Here is a 6,261-nt window from a genome sequence, read left to right on the forward strand (position 1 = left end):
TTTCTATTCCTCGGGTGCTCGGTCACCGTTTTTTCCAACGGTCAGGTTCGTTCGCGAGTCGGAACGCTGGTCGAATCATCATCGGCATCGTAATGGAGACTCGTGGGAAACGTGATACGCGATTTGGATAGTACACGATACACGGTGATCAAGGAGTGAAGAGGAAGGTAGATCGAGATTTTTTTCGAGTGGACCGAATCGATCTACACGTACGACCGGGTGAAACGATACGAAGATAGTGTGCGCGGAAAAAAGTTGTTTCGTGTAAAAATTATTTATACGTTTTTTTTATTTCGTGTGTACTGGGTGGAGATAAAGTTGGTGTTGACCACAACCTTGTTCAATTACGGTGCGTTTTTTTTATTCGTTGAGCGCTAGTGGGAACTAGCGACCGGTTGACCAGTGAGGATTATAATTCGTCGGAGAGATTGGAAGGACGCGAGAATTCTATTCGATTGTGTGCGACCTAGGAACAGAAAGGGAGAACATTTTCAAGGACCCTCGGTTTCTTCGTCCCTCGAGGTTGGCGAGGGAATCGAACGCCTAGCCGTCGGACGCTGCCTGGCCGTGCTTCGATCTTGGACCACCGATCTTGCGGAAGTACGGCTCGATTTGCCGCGACCAAGGATCCGTTCTACCGTGCCTCGTCCATTTTTTCGTCCTAACTTGGATAGCCACGAAACCGGAGTGCTTCTCATGTGTCAGTGACAGTTCTGTGTGTTCCGGTTTAAATTTCTCGTGCGATGTACCCAGACCACGTCGTCCTCGTCTTCCATCTTGTAAGTACACGAGCTACGTTACATCGGTGTGATCCGTGCGTTGCCCGTCCTGGAAAATCTGACGAGATTCCCGCGCTTTTCCGTTAACGCGTGAACGGCGAATAACGGCGAATGGAAGAATAGTAGGTGGTTTCGGGTTGGTGATTCGTGTTGGAAAGAAATCGTGTGCGAAGATCGAGGGAAGAAGGTGAACATAGCTCGTGGACACGATATCCTCTATCGTGAAAGCAAAGGTCACGAGAAGCGACGGCACCGGTGACTTTGACACGTCCCGCGGGAAGACCTCGCATTAGGTCTCGTTTTACGAGCCAATGCTCAAAGCTTTGCAACGGCTTAGCCCGTGGTAACCACAAACGCGTTGTGTGTACACGTGATCTCGAGAATTCTATGCGCGAATAGCCGTTGGCATGTACGAATCGACGAAGCTTAACCACCATCTCGATGCAATCGCCTCGAAAACCATTTCAAAGATTCGCAGAGAAGGACAACGCTTATTGTTTACTTGGCGAGATTCGTCTCCATCGAATCGTTCGAGGATAGCAATTAAACTTTGTTTGTTACACATCGACACATCGTTGATCCTTGTGTACGTGATTCGTGACGAACAATAATACGACCATATCGGTGTTTACATTCTCTCGTTGCTTTTGCGTTATATACGTCGTAGATGTTTTAATTTTTGCGCATTTGGAAAATTTCGTAACGTGAGTACCAAAGGATACGTGCCACCGGCTTTTCCATTGGGAGAATAACTTACGACCGGCCGTAAGAAACTTGGAATAAAAGTTGGTGGAAATTTAAGTGACGTCCGTGATCGAAGACCTCTCGAGAGGAGAGTCGCGTGTGATTCATTTATATCAATATTAGAGCACGTAGAACGATTACAGTCATCGTTCCTCGCGTCATTTTCTTCCTTTTTCGTGGTTTATTGTTCCGAAGAATGGACTCGCGCTTCGATATCGAACACGGCACATCGTTCAAAGAAATACTCGAAAAACGATTATTCGAAATATCGATAGATAACGCGGATCAGTGGATTCCCGATAACGGAATTCGAATCGTGACGTTCATCCGTGACATTTGCCGTCGGGATTCCACGTTTCTCGTCCGATCAGTTTCGTAAACGATGACTCGCGCCGACACGATCCTTTTTCATCCGTTCGCGGAAAAATCGTCCTCCCTCTTGTTAATCCGTTCTCCCTTCGAGAGAAACGCGCGTTTCATCGTTCGAGATCGAATTTTTTTTTCTCCTCTCGAAGGTCACGACGCTCGCGGCTCTTCTTTTTTTTCTTTTTTTTGCTCGTCAGTCCGCCATCCGAACAACTTCGCGCTCGCGTATCGGAATATTGGAAAATCGCGTACGGTCGAAATTTCGTCGGTTATGATGCATAAATAAGCGTACGTTCCGCGCGGTATCGGTGTGTTTTCCTGAAGATTTTTCCTGGTTGATCCGGTCAATTAAGTCCGGTCGTGTTTGCGCTCGTTTACACGAACGCTGGTCGTCACGACGAGCTAATTAAACTTACAAGCCGGCCGTTTTTGTCCAATGATTCACAGCGTCTTGTCCACCTCCTTGCCGATCTCCTCCCTTCTCTCTCTTTCTCATTCTTTCTCTCCCTCCTTACTCGTTCGCCTTAATCTTTCACGTTCTCGGTCCTGAAATTGCGTTTCTACGCATGTTTCGGTGAAGGGACGCGCAAACGTGATCGTGCATCCCAAAACGTGACGTGTCTGGCCGCAGCTACCTTCGTGAATTATGTAACGGAAAGTGAAAATTATTCGCCGTGGCGGTTTTTTTAGCAGGCAGACACGGTTGCCGGGGCCGATTTTCCACGCGTACCTTGGCGCTCGCGTGTCTCCCTTGTGCCCGCCGATTTAAAACCGACCGTCACCGACAGTGGCTTACCGCTTAATTTATACCCCGATTCATTCTCGATCCCGCTTTTTACACCTCCGCGCAGAATTCTTATGAAACATGCGGAGGACATCCCGATGAAAAAGTTGAGAAACGGGTGCAGGTGGCGAGGATATATACTCGAGGAAACAGGAAATACCTGAAACGTTTCGGGTGATCGTATTTCTCGAAAGAAGGGGACGAGTGGTGGCCGCCTTCGCCTTCGCCTTCGCCTTCGCCTTCGCCTCGGTTATCATAATCTCGCCGTATTTACTTTGCCACGAGTGGAAACGGGGCTGGTTTTTAATATCGCTTCTCTATTGCGAGTCCCGTGATCGGTTGCTTACCTTTCGTTTCCTCGCCTTTCATTTTCCTTTCGAAAAAATCCGGAATAATTATGGATTTTCAATTCCGAATATTATATATATCCAGATATACCGGAAAGTTTCTGGTTCGTAAACAAGGATTACGAGGATTTTCGATATGAAGTTTCGCGAGTGAGGAAAAATACCGATTCACAGATTGGAGAATAAAATTCGAGCAGGAAAGGCGAAAGGTGTCTATCAAATGTTGCGTATCGTATGATCGATCGCAGGATATTTTCGAGGTGTCTGTCAAAATATATATTTCCTTTTTTTTACACGATTCACGTATTCTTTCTTCGTGACACGCGTCATAAAGAAACGTGTTATTTTATCAAACAATTTCCAACTCGTGGTTTCCAACTCGTGGTTTCCAACTCGTGGTTACATTGCGACGTAAGGTGTACGAAAATAAAATCCACGTTACGATTTCGCAACCACCACGTTACGCCATCAGATCCATTGATCAATTGCGATGATTAATCGCGCACGTACAATTTTCGTCCCGTTAGGGAAATCTCGCGAGAAGGGTGATTTTAAATCGGGACACGATGCGCGCCCGTGGGCACCCGATGTTTCGCTCCCGATTATTCCCCTTAATGCTTAATCCTCGAAACCGTAGATCGAATCGACCGCGATTACAATATCCGCGATTTTCGTGTTCTTCGCGAAATAACACGTTTCCTTCGTTGAAACGTTGGGTGGGACGGTAACGCGGTATTTTTCGCGGATCGACTCGCGAGTTTTCCCCTCTCGTGTGTTGCACACGCGTAGGAGAGGACGGCGATAGCGAATCGACGTGGCGCGCACGATCACGATGTTTAAATCGCGACCGTTCGTCGCGGTGTGCGCGTATTCGTAAGCGTACAACGGTGCCGATAAACTTAGTAATGGGAGAAAAATTGCCGCGATTAAGGTTGAAAACGCATCCAGCAACCGCCATTTTCTCGCAACACCTGCGAATTACGCGTAATTGCCGTTCCTTCGTCCCGTTCCTTCCATCTCTCTACCGGCGATCCGTCCCTGGGAACCCGAGGGCAGTTCATTGTCTAACGCCGCGCACGCCGTGTCGCGAGAGGAGAAACGAGATGAGAAAGGGGAAAAGAGAGAGAGAGAGAGAGAGAGCGTAGAGGGATAATCGTCATGTCGAATCGGAAATTAATGTTAAATCGTGGCCCTCCACGGTTTCGTTCCTCCTTCGAGAACACGGATGGTCTCGGATCCGTGCGGAGCCGCGAAGAAAAACACGCTCGCCCCGGAACATCCGTTCACCCAGCGCTCGGATCATCCGTGTCGAATCGCGCAACTGTTAAAATTTCCGCGGGATTATAGACGAGCCATTGTCGACGGCCAGCTCGATCCGTTGGATGTATCACGGGATTTTATCCCCGACGATTCGACACGGGAAATCGTCTCGAAGTATCACAATCGTACCTGCTATAGTTATTACAATATCGCTTCTTTCCATCGAGATCTCGAGATCGTTCGAAATCGTGCTTAGAACTATGACGTAATCATCCTAAGAGAAAGAAGAAGAAGAAGAAGAATCGTTTTCTATCGATTTAATTTTTCGAGGAAGAAACGAAATTGCTTTTTTCCTCCGCTTTGTAGAAATTTCTCAAGGATACGGGGCGCCTAAGGATTGTATCAACATCGTGTGGTGTTATCGGTGTTCCCGACGCGAGAACGCGCTTGTACTCGCGGGCGGTGGTGTTTCGATAGGCGTGAAGCGGAGTCTGGTGTGTATATATATATATATATGTACGTAACGGTGCTCGAGCCGTTGGCGGTTTCGCGATATCGATTGTTTTCACGGCCTCGTGCCGTGCTTCGGCATAGTTGGCGAGCACGAGTGCGGAAAATGCGTTAACATTATCCTACTCGGGCATGCATGCTTGTAAGTGGTAGGTTCGAGTATTGCAATTCTCAACTTTCTTCCCCCCTTCCCCTTCCCCTTTCCCTTCCACCTTATCAAGGTGGATTCGGGGATGTGCACGCGCACAATTTTTCGTGGAAAAGATATGTCCATGTCCACGAAAAATATCCACGAAACGTTTTATACGTGTTCTTTTTTTTCGCAATCCGCAAAAGAAGATATCGGAAATTTCGGGATTCATCTGGAATTCGATCTGAATCGAATCGGTTCGGAATAATCGAACGAGGAAGGGGCGTTCGATTCAATTGTTGCGGAGTTGTAGGGTGTACGTTGCTTTTACGCACGTGCACGCATACGGTCACGCGGACGCGTCACACGCAGCTTGTACAAGAGTGGCCTCTTATCGGGTGGAAGAACGCGCGTAGCCGCGTATGTAGGAGGCGTGTTTGCGAAGTTATGGTGTCCACGAGCTTTTATGGGCTGGCTCGCGCGCGTACGGTATACCTGTGTGCGCAACATCCTCCTCAACCTCGCTCACCACTTTGTGCCCCGTGTAAAACGCACACAACTCCTCGAGCATGCTACTTCGCGAGCGCTCCAACGGACTCGCTCGATCGGAGTTGGAAGCAGCAAATAACTACACGTGTCCAATTAGACAAGCGAAATCGTTTCTCGATACCGGATATTCCCGAAGAACGATCTCGAGATTTCGTTCTATAATTAGATAGCGCGAACGGCCGTGCGATGTTCTCATTTCGTGTCTCCTTTTCCGATTCGTGGGAAATGCACGTCGAAGAGATTGCAGAAACGTAATCGTACGTTCTCGGATTGTCGTAGATTGTCCGATGGAATCGATGGAAGGAATTCTGAACCCGTTGTAATAGTAGTTTTTATTTTTTTTCTGTTAAGGATCAATGGGTCTTAACGAGCACGCTCGAGTGATTCTACCCTCGATTCGGTGCTACGCGACGAGAAAGGTGAAATAAATATGAATAAAAGGACGCGTTATGCTCGATAAATAGCAAACTACGGATCAAAAATTGAGATACGTTTAATCGAATACGCGTACGCGTTAATATTCGCCATATCGGAGTTCTCTTCCACGTTTACTTATCTTGCCGAGATCTCGGTTCACAACGAACGATCCGTTGTCGCATTTCATCCCCTTAAAAGCGTTTAGATCGAACGAAGGGCACCGTACGCTTTTCGTAAGCGTAATTTTCGCGTAATTATCGCGGATAGCGATGCAGCTAGCTGCGATGAACCATTTATATGATTAATAGAGGCCGGTAGTTCGCGAGCCTACGGCTCTCCGTTCCTCTTCTTCTCGTTCGATGCCGCGCCGCGTCG

General features: G+C 47.8%; 1 protein-coding gene across 12 annotated transcripts in view; it reads left to right on the forward strand.

The window, feature by feature from the left end:
• Window positions 1-6,261, forward strand: part of LOC102677983 (latrophilin Cirl-like) — a 377,280-nt gene that overhangs the window by 76,852 nt on the left and 294,167 nt on the right. For 8 of the 12 annotated variants that reach the window (XM_031510813.1, XM_031510809.1, XM_031510815.1 and 5 more), the window contains exon 1: window positions 7-779. The exons of the other annotated variants lie outside the window; for them this stretch is intronic. The gene's annotated coding sequence lies outside the window, so the exon portion shown is untranslated. Of the gene's footprint in view, window positions 1-6; window positions 780-6,261 lie in introns of those variants that run through there. 12 annotated transcript variants of the gene reach the window in all.

The sequence above is a fragment of the Apis dorsata genome, unplaced genomic scaffold (genome assembly GCF_000469605.1).
Source record: "Apis dorsata unplaced genomic scaffold, Apis dorsata 1.3 scaffold_264, whole genome shotgun sequence".
In the NCBI taxonomy this organism is placed as follows: domain Eukaryota; kingdom Metazoa; phylum Arthropoda; class Insecta; order Hymenoptera; family Apidae; genus Apis; species Apis dorsata.